Source organism: Macrobrachium rosenbergii, chromosome 55, assembly GCF_040412425.1.
Source record: "Macrobrachium rosenbergii isolate ZJJX-2024 chromosome 55, ASM4041242v1, whole genome shotgun sequence".
Classification (NCBI taxonomy): domain Eukaryota; kingdom Metazoa; phylum Arthropoda; class Malacostraca; order Decapoda; family Palaemonidae; genus Macrobrachium; species Macrobrachium rosenbergii.
The window spans coordinates 78,369,653-78,382,662 of record NC_089795.1 but is presented as its reverse complement, the minus strand read 5'-3'; the positions used below and the strand labels follow the sequence as shown (position 1 = coordinate 78,382,662).

Genomic DNA, 13,010 nt, shown 5'->3' with positions numbered 1-13,010 from the left:
AAAGCTGACGAGTTGAAAAGACCTAAAATGTTTACATTTTTTTATTATTTATAAGGAATATTTAAATTTTTTGTATTATTCATATAAGGAAATCGAAGATTATGTTATCATGTGTTAGCGTTGCCATGCATCCTTCGGTGGAAAATAAAAGAAGATTAGGGAATGTCGTAATTTTTATTGTAAAGTAATTCTTCTGTGATACTGAAAACGTGAAATAAGAATTTATGCCATTGCGTGTTATTGAGGTTCGCTGGATACCTTGGGGCGGATGTAAAACAAAATTATGTTGCGATACAGAACTGGTAAATTCCCTCCAGCAGTGTTATATTGCATTTCGCAACATATCCAATGTAGGAAAATAAAAAAAAATGATGTGTTTTGTAATCAGGTGTTCAGAGCTCTCTAATATCCTTGACGCTTCCTACACGTGAAAATCAAGGAAAAGAATGTTGTGTATTTTGCGAGGAGATTTTGCTCCTTACCCTAATGGAGGATTTGCCTTGCGTCAGTAGTGGAAACAAGGGAACACTCGAAACGAAATAAAGTTTCATTTAGTGGCACGTTCCAGTGTACGCTTGAGAGGCATCGCTTAAGCAGACTTATTCCCTGATCTGTTGATGGATGTCAGCGGATCATCCGGGATTCAGGAGGCCTTAAAACGGATCTAAAATTGAGGGGGATTTAAAAAACATTGAGCGAGTCAGTTACTTGCGTATTGTTTTCACCTCGTGTAGAGGGAAGTAAAATCAGAAGCTAAAGAAGTGAAGATTTGCAATTTCATTTTGCATAAAACTTGTCTCTCTCTTTCTTTAATGCAATTCAGTCTCTTGACAATAGTGCTTAATAATAATAGTGGATTGTAAAATTGCCATAGTTTTTTTTTCTGTCTCTCTTTTAGTTTTCTGTAAAAGAAACCTATTGAGATGTCTATTTGCCTGTCCGTCCGCACTTTTTCTATCCCCCCCTCAGATCTTAAAAACTATCGAGGCTAGAAGGCTGCAAATTGGTATGTTGATCATCCACCCTCCAATCATCAAACACCAAATTGCAGCCCTCTAGCCTCAGTAATTTTTATTTAATTAATGTTAAAGTTAGCTATGATCGTGCGTCTGGCACCGCTATAGGTACCAACAACATAGGCCACCACCAGGCCGTGGGTGAAAGTTTCATTGGCGGCGGTTGAGAGTTTCATACTGCATTATACGCTCTACAGAAAACTCGACTGAGCCGAAGAAACTTCATCGCATTTTTTCTGAATGGCAAATAAAATTATGAAACTTTTTCACGTGAACATTTTATTATACATTTAGAATAATACCGGTACCTATATAGTATGTTCGTATGTGTCGGCATCATTTGAACTGTACAATGTAAATTCAAACTGTAGAAAAATCTGCCAATAAATTAATGCATAGTTTTGCTCTTGGTGAAGCCTCTCGATGTTAAGAAATTATCACCCGACAACGAGGATAGTTGACGACTGGCTTGCGTCAACGAGAAACAATTTTACAAAAGAATGAAATATATTAACTGAAAAAGGTCAAATGCAAATACTCGCAGCTGCTCGAGCTGTGTTTCAGTAAAGTTTACTCGCTGTTGTTACGTAGTTTTGAGCGAAGTCAAGAGATACTTGCATTTACAATTTCTCGGATAAATAAACAATAAAAAATATGAGCGAACAGTACACTTATCGTAAAGAAATAGATGGCAGGAGTAGAAGAAAAGATTCCGAAATTGCATTATGGAAACAGCGCTCAGAAGGACAGTTAAACAAACTTGCTCTGGCTCATCTACTGACGACACTGCTTCCCTGAACACATGTCACAAGAATCGTCACGTGTCTGACCTTTTCTAGATTAATCCTTCGGCTCTTCCAGATACTCTGAAAGGGCAGAATGTCATTTACCGTTGTAATGCAGGCGAGAGGATATCTTACTTCATACGTCATACGTCGTTATGACGACCATAGCCTCTTTAAAAGCCTATCGTGCCACTTACTGGTTGGGATTATTTACAATCATAACATAATAAGGTAGAATTATCCCCTATCGTCGTTCATTGCTGAAGAGATCATGGATGCTATCCCCTACTACACCTGATGGAAACTCTAAATATTAACCCCTTTCATCCACGGTTTACTCCAAGGAATCATTGGACACAGCAGTTTTGAAAAAGACACCGAAGGCAGTTGAAACTGCTATTTCGTTTAAATTTACTATTGTTTTCGTATCTCCTCCAGGGAGACTAAGTTCCTGTTTGATTTTGTATATTTGTTTGTGTTCGAGATTCTTTCCGTATTGGAATACATAGAAAGTTTTGTGGATTCTTACGAAAACTTTTCCAAGGACGGGCCACGTGACTAGCACCAGGTGGCTGGATTTTGGGAAAGTAAGATTGTAATTTTGAGAAAGTGGAATGCTTTATCAGTTTCAGGTATTCTGAATGTTACGTGTCCTCTCAACATGTAAGACCTCAGTTGAATCCTGACAACTAACTGTTTCTGGCATATGAAAATATTTACTTCTAGGGTTTTCACATAACGGAGGGTGAGTTCCTTCTTAATACTTATTATTATTCCGATTTGCTAAGCTACCAAGTTGCGTTCATACCAACAGGATTAATGATCGTTTCAATCATTCTTATATTACATTGTAATTGACCTTACTACTACTAATACCAGTACTAACATCATTATCATAAACAATGAATACATTTTGATAAAAAGAACAGATATCAAAGAAGTTATTTTCTTTACTTATAATGCCATTAAGACCACATCAACCATGAATGGAAGGTAATGAGAAACTTAATGACTCTAATGGACTGTAATTGGAGACAGTTAATATCACGAGATGGAACACGGTGTGTATTTCGGTGCTCAGCTGGAAACTTTACTTTTATTCAGACAGTTTGTGTGCCACGGGAGTCTCTAAAATGACCTTGTAATTAAGACGCATTCGAGATAAACCATCAGGCGAGATTTGTTGGACTTGATGCGTTTAAGAACCTCTCGAGATCGTCATGCATTTCTGTGTGTGGGTGTTGTTGCATGTCTTCCTGATCAGCTGCGTCCTCGTTAGAGGCTCCTGAAAAGGCATCGAATCAGCAAGCTCGTGTCATGCATCGACAAGAGGACCGTATTGCGGGAATTGCTTTCATTGCCACGAGTGGCTGGATATTGCTCGGCCAAAGCCATACTTAGATCCACACGGTGTGCAGACTTGAAAGTCCGGTACAGGAAGTCTATTACGGTGAGGAATTAAGGGTCTGGTACAGAGCATGTTTAAAAGTCTTTTGCCCTGCACATTAGAGTGTCGGGAACACGCGTCTGGATTTAAAGGGGACACGTGTTAAGATCTGAAGGTTATTGTGCATGTTAAAAATCCTGTTAGAGTGTAGAAAGGAAATCACGATACAATATGTATTACAAATTCTATTAGAGAGTAAATTTGCAGGTTGGTTATGACACATTGTGCGTACGTCGCGATATAGATTTAAAAGCCTGGTACAGATTGTAAAGCCGCATACCTCGCACTTGGAAGCCCACAGTCCAGATTTGCTACAGCTCATATTTAGAACTCCATTATAAAGAAGGATGTAATGGTCGGCAGAGTATATACAGATCCCGCACAGTGATTGGAAAGTCCTCACAATTCCTGTTTTAAGGTCCATTATGAGGCACATGATAGTTAATTTATTCAGTGATTGATTATTGTGAGTTTTCTGGCGTCAGACGCACATCATAATTGGATACAAAACGTTGCAGTATAGGCTAAGAAGTCGGGTACACGGGGTATCGGGAAGTCATTTGTAACTAAAAAAAAAAAAATGTACTCATGAGAATACATACTGGAAATCTCTTTCACTGTAAGTACATAGTTCAGACGTATGAGAAAAAGAGGAACAAAAAGCAGCCATTATAGACCGGGATGGTAACTAAAGCGAGAAACAGGAAATGAATTACTGTTCAACTTCAGGAATAATGACACTGGAAATTCCTCTGCAATACAGATGTACAGTACCTTTGTTCTGAAAAGTGCAGGTTTTTAATCATCTCTGTATCACTACAGAATAATAAATTTGCTGCTTAGTGCGCATCAAGATTTAGACAGACATTAATTAAATGGAAATGACTTTTTTCTCTCTCTTTTGCCACGTGGGGATGAAAGATTAAGGTATTTTTTTGTGAATTGTTGAAAAGCGCTATGTGTGTCGCAGCGTTGCCTTTCCAAATGCTTCTGCTCATCTCAACTTGGATAGGATTAGTTGGATGACTTAGTAAAAAGGAAACGTGTTTGAGAGCGGAGAGAGGGGGGAAAAAAGGGCAAACGAAGATCAGTATGTCAATGAAAATTGAAGATCCGGGAACTATTTTCGTTACGATTGAATGTACTGTTTCCTCTCTCAAGCCTTGTAGAATATGGGAAGTAGCTTTTCTCAGAGAACTGCCTGTTCATTATTTGTCAAGAAAATAAAATCATTGTTAGAAATTTCCATGGATACTAAAATTATATCAAGAGTCGTTATCTTGAAATAAGTCTTCGTGTTTTTAACCATCGATGTGTCTATCCCATAAATGCGTAATTTTTCTAGAGATGCTACATAGTTGAGGTTCATACAGATATGGGATAAATTTATATGTCAAAGTTAAACATAAGTCCTTTATTTCATGAAGGGTATTCTTGGCAATTGGTTGCTCTTGTAATGTAACTGACTTTGCAAACGAATTGGAGGAAGGTATTGATTTCACCCCTGTCTCTGTGCTTGTTTGTTCTATCAGGGTATCCCAAGTGAAAGTAAACAGGATTTCATGAAACCGGGCAAATATATACTTTCAGTAAGGCTAATGTCCTAAGGAAGAGGTTGACTACGTTTGAACCTTCAAGGTCAGAGGTTAAGAAAACTTTGAGTTGCAGTGGTTTAAATCCTCCATTTCCCACTGCATATTTTCACTGTATATATTCATGCTGTTTATTAATAAGGGTAATCCCTTAATTCCTCAAATAGATCAAAGTAGAGTACAGATTTGTAGGGGCTTAAACATTTTACAGCGAGCTACATCTTTTGGATATTATTTCATTTTGAAAATAAATGGTAATGGTAATCCCCAAATAAACAAATTACAATTTTTTAGGTATTATGGGCTCATATGAACTGGAAAATGGTAATTAGTTCGTTAATTTATTCACTGAGGGGCCCTTTTAGAGGTCTGCTATTTCCCAAACCTTGTGTTTTAAAATGTAAATTTGTGCTCACGTCTCCCTAACTGAATTCAATTGCTATCATTGTATGAATTTACGTTGATTGTATCCATCAGCTCTTAGCTATATGTTTTAGCACTGGAACTGCGTTTCACATTTGCAACAACGAGACAACTATAAACACAGCTATATTGAACGTGGAATAGTGCCAGTGAAACACTGATATGACGACACTTCTATGGCACCCTGTTAACAAGCATTGGTATTATTGTGGAATTGTGTATGTTTGGTATATGTAACCAAGTGATGACTTTCTCTTTGTCAATATATGTTTGAGAATGAATATGGCGTTGCATATGAATGTGCGTTAGGGATAGATGTTGCTATTGGCACATGTTGTGTAGGTATCGAGTGAAGAGTAATTTCCCGAGGTTCAGTAATCGAATGGGTGAGAATGCATTTGGTGTATTTAAATGCCCCTTTGTATCTCTCGTAATAGAGGGAGTAGAGACGTAATTTGGGTTTCCAGTCCACCCTTTATCCGGGGAGGTAAAGGGTGAGACGATCACATATCCTACATTATGTATGAAGCGCTTGATGTTTCTGATGTCGCCTAAATAGGTTGTGCCTTTAAAAATCTTACGTTTAGAGTTAGAAAAGAAGGAAATACTTACCGTGAAATGGTTTGAGTGGAGTAACAAATATATCAATATTATTAACAGGGCACCTTTATATTACCGAAAATAAGTATTTATTCCTGGAAGAATGGGTAAGTTAGTGATGTAGAAAGAAAGATAAAACATTTGTCAATGTTCAATTGACCATACGTTTATACTTTCCAGTAATGAAGTAGGTGTATATATTTGCATGTATGTCAAACTATCTCGAGGCCTGTTGAAGTAATTCAGCATATTATCATAGAAAAAGTAAATATATCCGTTTGTTTCCAATAATAATAAAAAAATAGAATGTACAGGAATTCAGCCAGAGGCCACACTACGTTAAAAAGACAAAAAAAATACTCTAATTTTCTACCGAGATAAAGAATGCCGTGTAAAAAAAAAAACGGTAGCTTTAGGCGTTCAATTATAACCTGTATGTAACAAAAAATGACCATAAAAATGAATCGGGGAGAAAGAAAAGTTAGTATTTTTCGCGTGTCTTTGTGCCCAACAAAGGAAATGTTTAAATTTCGCGATCCCTATCCCGGGAAGGTTCGCGCTTTTTAGAATAGAAATTGCAAACCCTACGCGCAGCAAGTTAGGTTATGGTTACATAAAACTGGTAACGACATTTTGTGAGCGCGATACCGTCACTCCCTAATGGCCTGTTAATAACTTTTTAGAGGGCTACTTTTAAGATGCCAAGCATGGCTTTTAAGGTCAACCCTGCAGCACGTAGCCATTTGTGGACTTCCTGACGCCTCTGGTTCTTGGAAAGGGAAACGTGAAACGTCAACCCTCTCTCTTTTCCGAAATTTTGTTTATTTATTACTTATTATTTGTTTTTTTTTTTAGGCTTTTTCGTACTTTTAGTTCACATGCTTTGGAAGAGAGGGTGTTAGCGTGATTGTTGTGTATTTATTCTTCTCTCCAATTTAAACGTAATTGTGGCCTATTTATACTTTTTGCATATGTTTTCACGTTTACTTCCTGTTTTTATCGTAGATGTTGCAAATATGTGATATGCTATTCATATACTGTAGTTGTAGCTCATTTACTTTGAACTTCTGGCGTTATTGTGGCGTGTGTGCTCCATAGTTTTCTTCCATTTTATACCTTTTCTCACTGTAACCTATTTACTTTACGCCTATCTTTGATTTATCACATGCTTTCTTTTAACATAGTTATTGCATTTTTATCGTTTGATGATGCGTGAGTATTCATATCCAGGTCTACTGTAACGAACATCCTAATGACTATTGCTAAAGCAGACGTCATGAAACTAAAAAAAAAGAAAAAGAAAAAGGGAGGAAGAATGGAGCATAACAAACCGAAGGGATAAAAGTCCAAAGCCTGGAATAATGATTGGTAATTAAGTTGAGCTTTCTATTGTAGATATGTTTTTACATAATAGAAGCAAATTTAAACACGGACACACGCTTGCACACACATATATATATATATTAAAAAAAAAAAATATATATATATATATATATATATATATATATATATTATATATATATATATATATATATATATATATATATATATACATACATACATACATAATGGGCTAAAAAGAGTTGGATAGATGGGCGAAAGAGGTGTTGGAAAGGAAGGGCCATAATAACCAAGGGTGGTGCATTGTGTTTCGGGAGTTCTACGCAATGCTGAGGAGCCTTCTTTGTAACTGTATGGAGCAGATGTTGTGGCAGTTTTACTGAAGAAGGGTTCATCCATGATTCGGTAGTTGAAGTATAAATTTGACAGGGGCCATTGTTTTGTTTTTCCCCTGAAATCACCACCTGTTAGAAAAAATGCTTATTTAAAAAAAAAAAAAAAAAAAAACTGTATGTATAATAAGTGTGCGCGCGTGTGCCATCGGAAATGGCAAAAGGTTATCTCTTCTATACAACAGTTTTGAAGAACAATTATTTTATTTTTAATGCTCTTCCCCCAAGTCTTCATAAGTTGATCAGAGTTTCTGATAAAATATAGTTTGACTCGTGCAAATTATGATTGGATTTGCTTTTCACTTTTGATCTAATTCTCACACCTCCGTTGTCTGTTTCTTCTCAGGGGAAATCATCTTAGGAACATTATTTTTTTTGGGTGTCTGTAATATTGTCGAATTAATACGAATCCCCTGACAGTTTGGTTGTACCTTTTGCCTATAAGAAAAAAACCCAAACCGGGTGGAATACATGATGTTTTATCCGAATATCATGTTTCACCTTTTAGTTTTCTTTTGTGAAACAACAACTGGAATAGTATTTAAATTCCCGTATAAAAAGTATTCATCCTTCTTATGTAGAAAAGCAACTCCGTTGAAAGATTTTGCACATGTCTTCTCATTGTATGATTGACGGAAAGCTATTAAGACTTTAACCGGGTGTGAAGTGATACATACATTTACAAACTTGCTAATTTGCTTATATTAAAAGAGTTATAGCCGCTATTACCTTCACTCAGTCAGTAATTGAATAAGTTGTTTTGGAATCATGATTTACAAGACGGGAAATTTTACATGATATGGGTTTTTTTCCTTTCGAATATATAAATGTATTATGAATTTTATAAATTTGATGTTTTAATCTTATACACAAACATTTGAGGAGATACAGTTCCAGTTCGCAGAAACGGGAATGCTCACCATTTGCAAAGGATTTTACAGACGATAAATAAATGCAAAAAGTTTATACATAAATAGAAAAGTTTACAGGAATTTGGTCCATCTCTCTGGATCTCTCTGCGAATTACAGGTCCCTAATGAAAACGTTAACTGTTGGAATCACATGTTCGATTCCACGCGTGTGTGTGTGTGTGTGTGTGTGTGTGTGTGTGTGTGTGTGTGTGTGTGTGTGTGTGTGCCCGCGCGGCTGACCCAAGTTCATCAATCTCGTCATTTTCGGCCCCAATCAAATTATCGGAGCGGGACCTAAAGATTGTATATCAAGAAATAGATATTTTGAGGGCGTTTGGAGGTCAGTCGTGTCATTTATCGACATAATGTTGAAGGATCTTTGTTTTGACACAGGGATTATTGTCAACAAAGAAAGTGCAACTTGTTTTTTGTATCTTACATAGAAACGTTGCATGTACGACGAAATATTTCATTTTCATATTTTATCTTTACATGTGTATTGCTTTATATGGTACTTACATGTGTATTGTTTTATATGGTACTGTTCTTAGCAGTCTCTCTCTCTCTCTCTCTCTCTCTCTCTCTGATTTTAAAGAAAAAGATGAATTAGGTTTGTTGTTTGCATGCTGCATTCTTACTGCCTTTGTTGCAATATGATCTTTAGTTTTTATGACTTGAGATGAAAGCTTTTTTTTTTATCAGTGATAAAGAAAATAAAAGAAACAAGAAGAAAAAAGAAAAAGACAAAAGTCCGTATTTTTAACTCAGGGAGACATTTTCTTTGATCGTCAACTTTTATAGATCATCAAAGGAAATTACGAGAGAAAAAACCAAATCGAAAAAGAGAATGTTTCGTTTACTGTCTTGTAAATATGAGGCTTTCTTTTAATGTGATGCGATTTTTGATAAGCATATTTTCTCAGTGTGACAGATTTTATGAGTTTAAATAAAAAAAAATACAAATTAAAAGAATTTTGAAGCATGCTAGCGGTGGTGCTTCATGTCTTCTCTTGTTTTGTATTTTTACTAAAATATGGTTAGTTTCATAATTAATTGAACCGTTATATGCAGTATTTGCAGTAGTACTGTTGTAATGTCAACAGGAAAAATCCATGAATATTTTTGTTGATGAATTCATAAGGAAGTTAGAATATTCAGTTATCATTATTAATCTTGTGATCGTCTTTTGTATGTTACTTTTTTTTAATATCTTATGTCACATTACTACAGATAGATGTTTACGTTTTGCCATATTTTCTCTGGAAAATTTCCACTCATTTGGTTTCTGTGGAGCTTATTACTCGTCCACCGAGGAACTGCTGTACTTCACTGTTTTATGGCAAGCATCCGGACGTTTGGTCTCCAGGGATGCTTGGTTGTTGTAGAATGTATCTGAGGAATTAACTGTAATTTGGAAAAAAAGATTTCCCCTCTTTTGTTCATTGGCAGAGATCGGTGTAGGATGAATACATCTTAGGGTGCCTCCACACTACTATAGAACATGTAAACACACGTCGTTAACTTATCGCATGTATATATCACAAACAAGTTGAGAACAAGTAAGCGACCTTAACTTTGGTGGTCAAGCTTGGCTACTGCGGATAATCATATTAAGTACCGGTTGGGACTTGCAATAAATCGTTGACTTGTATCTAAATTCAGGCGATGTCATTGATAACTTACCGACGTGTTTTTATGGCATGTTTTACTGAAGTGTGGGCACACCCCAAGGCAGCTTGACCCAGTTCTTGAAGTGAAAACAAAGATCAGTATTGCGTTAGTTAACATAATGCTTATTTCTAAATGATAAAGTAGACAAAGGTGGTGCACAACTTGTTTAGAAATCTCTTCTCCTATAAGATACTGGTAGACATGTAACAGTCGATGTTTGCTTTACTATTTTCATATATTCTTTCATCATGCAAATATATACTAGTATTTTGTATTTTCATATTCTAATCAGTATTTTATAGTTCTTGTTACATAATGCGTTCTTATGCAAGTCCATATAACGTATACATGCGCACACAAGTAAGCGTTCTTTACATGAATGAAACCATATAGGTCAAATTACTTCAAGATGTGGCACTATAAAGAAATACGTTATTAGAACACAGTTCTTATGCAGGCAAGCGTAATGACGTTTAGTATATCATCTTTTCAAGAGTCTCTTCAAGTACAGAGGGAGTGGGAATATGTCTCAAAGATTATGTTGAAATTTGAGGAAGCTTTTGATTAAGGAAGTAAAAAAGGAAAGTGTGTCACACCTGCGAAGCTCTGAGCAGTTTTCTCGCTCTGAAGTGTTTTTTTTCTCACCACACCATTCGCGTCAGACCCCAGGAAGGATTACTGACTTGAAGGAAAGATGAAAAGGTTTGTGAACAACACAGTCTGACTTTTACAAAAAGAGGCATGAAAGGCTTACGAAATGGGAAGCTGAAAAGGCGGGAGAAAACAAGAATTTTAGACGTCTTGGTGATGGGAGGAAGTGTAACTGCAAAATATTCATTTGTCAAGGAAATGTGACTCTTATAAGTAATTCGATAGAGTATTTTAGAACGCCATTAGCAACAGGGCAAATTGCAGATGCCTTGCCAGCAACCACAACGAGAATATGTTCTTCTTGTCCACAGTATTTCTTTCTTCCAGGACAATTAGACATTACTTTTAACTGTATACTAAAAACCTATATTTCTGTCAACCATTCGTTTGGAACCTCATTCCGACATGCCTCACTCACCCTGGCCAGCCACTCATTCGCAATATCACTACATCAGTGCATCATCTCATTTTTAATCTCACCAACCCCCATGTCTTTCCATTCTTCTTCCTCTTAATTGCCCTCATTACATCCTCAGCAGTCATTCCACAAGCATTCTCGTACTCACACTAGCCCCTACCACTCTTGCATCATTCAGCCTTGTTTCCAGTTCAGACAGCATTTTTCCATTTGCATCTTTTTCCTGCTTTACTTCAACTTTGAACAACTTATTCTCCTGTGAAGTTCTTGCTCACTTTCTCCCCTCTGTTTTTAGTATTTGATTTTTTTCCTCTCTCTTTCCTTTTGACTATCCTACCCATCCTCGTGTATACTTGTATATGATCTTCATTTTATCTGTTATGAATAACACTGCAATAATTTTTTTTTTTTCATTTCACTAAACCCCTCATTTCTTTATACCATCAATTAGTGTTTTTATCCCTTTTTCCTCTCTTCCTATACCCTCAGACATTCTCTGCTGACTCTGTCGCCTTATCCTGGAATTTGATACACTCCCCATTAACTGTCTCCCCTGGTCTTGACCGCCTGTAATTTTTCATATTACATGCTCTTCTCGCTCCCATATTAAATTTACTTGTCCGTGTTACATTTACCGCCATATATCCACTCTTTCCTCTTGAACTTGAACTTACATCCATCTACACTTTGCTTCAGTGAATTAATGATCAGATATGCCTCTGCACTGCTACTTCCATTAGGTCCCTTATCCAGCAGGTCTGTACCAATACATAATCTAGGAAGCTTTTTTCTCAACGTTCCCTCTTTCAAGTATCATCATTGCAAAGGGCCTCTGAAAAATTCTGACACTCATGTATTTTTTATTCTCATCTCACAATTCTCATACAAGTTATTCTGGGTCTCCCATTTCTACTGGTGCCCTGAAAAGCCCAGCTGACATTATCGTGTACTATTTCGTGCACTATTCTCTCGGGGATTTGCAACCCTCACCATCTCATTAGTATTTCATTTACATATGGAACTTATTAAATTTCCCGTGGGATTCAAATTTTCTTTGATCTTGTCATCTGGTGCCTAATATTTTTCTTAAAAAGAAATTGATAAAATCATCAAAAATGTTTAAAAATAGTTCCATTATTATACCAGTATTGCTCTCTGTATAGCAGTAGTTTGTGCTAGCCTAATGTATGATCTTAATTTTGTAAATAATTTGTCTATTTGATTTTCAAAACTTATTCCTTCCATCCACTGTTTGATTTGCCTTCTTTATTTTATCCTTTACATTCCAGTTCAAGAGACCCTGGATTGGATGTATGAAAGATTCAGCCTCGTTAGTTCTTTCTCCATCTACTGTTATTTCATCCCTTTGTGCAAAATGTGCCATTATTCCTCTTTCTGTAGATTTATCTGATGTCCCAGCTCTCTACATGTATGATGTATGTCACTGAAAAGGCTTTGTAAATCTTTTGGTGTTTCGCTGGTTAAGATTCTCGAGTATATTTTCAAATATTCTTTTTTGGAAATCACACATTTCCAGTGGTCAAGCCCCATACCAAATAAATTATCATAAGCCTTTCTCTGTTCGTATTTACTCTCTGATCTCTATACTTTCCAATAAATCCATCTCTTTCTGTCGCCCCCTACCTTTACATTAAAATCTCTTAGCACAACCGTCCTTTCATATTCATCAAACCAACCAGACACAGATTTAGACAATACCAAAAAACATTCCGTTTCACTTTCATTATTTTCCTTTCTTGGAA

At 36.2% G+C, this 13,010-nt stretch overlaps 2 protein-coding genes across 2 annotated transcripts in view; one reads left to right on the top strand and one right to left on the bottom strand.

Moving 5' to 3' along the window:
* LOC136835471 (beta-1,4-mannosyl-glycoprotein 4-beta-N-acetylglucosaminyltransferase-like) overlaps positions 1-13,010 on the top strand; it is a 500,376-nt gene that overhangs the window by 280,977 nt on the left and 206,389 nt on the right. The gene's annotated exons all lie outside the window — the stretch shown is intronic.
* Positions 1-13,010, bottom strand: part of LOC136835472 (G-protein coupled receptor dmsr-1-like) — a 97,733-nt gene that overhangs the window by 33,801 nt on the left and 50,922 nt on the right. The window lies entirely within an intron of this gene.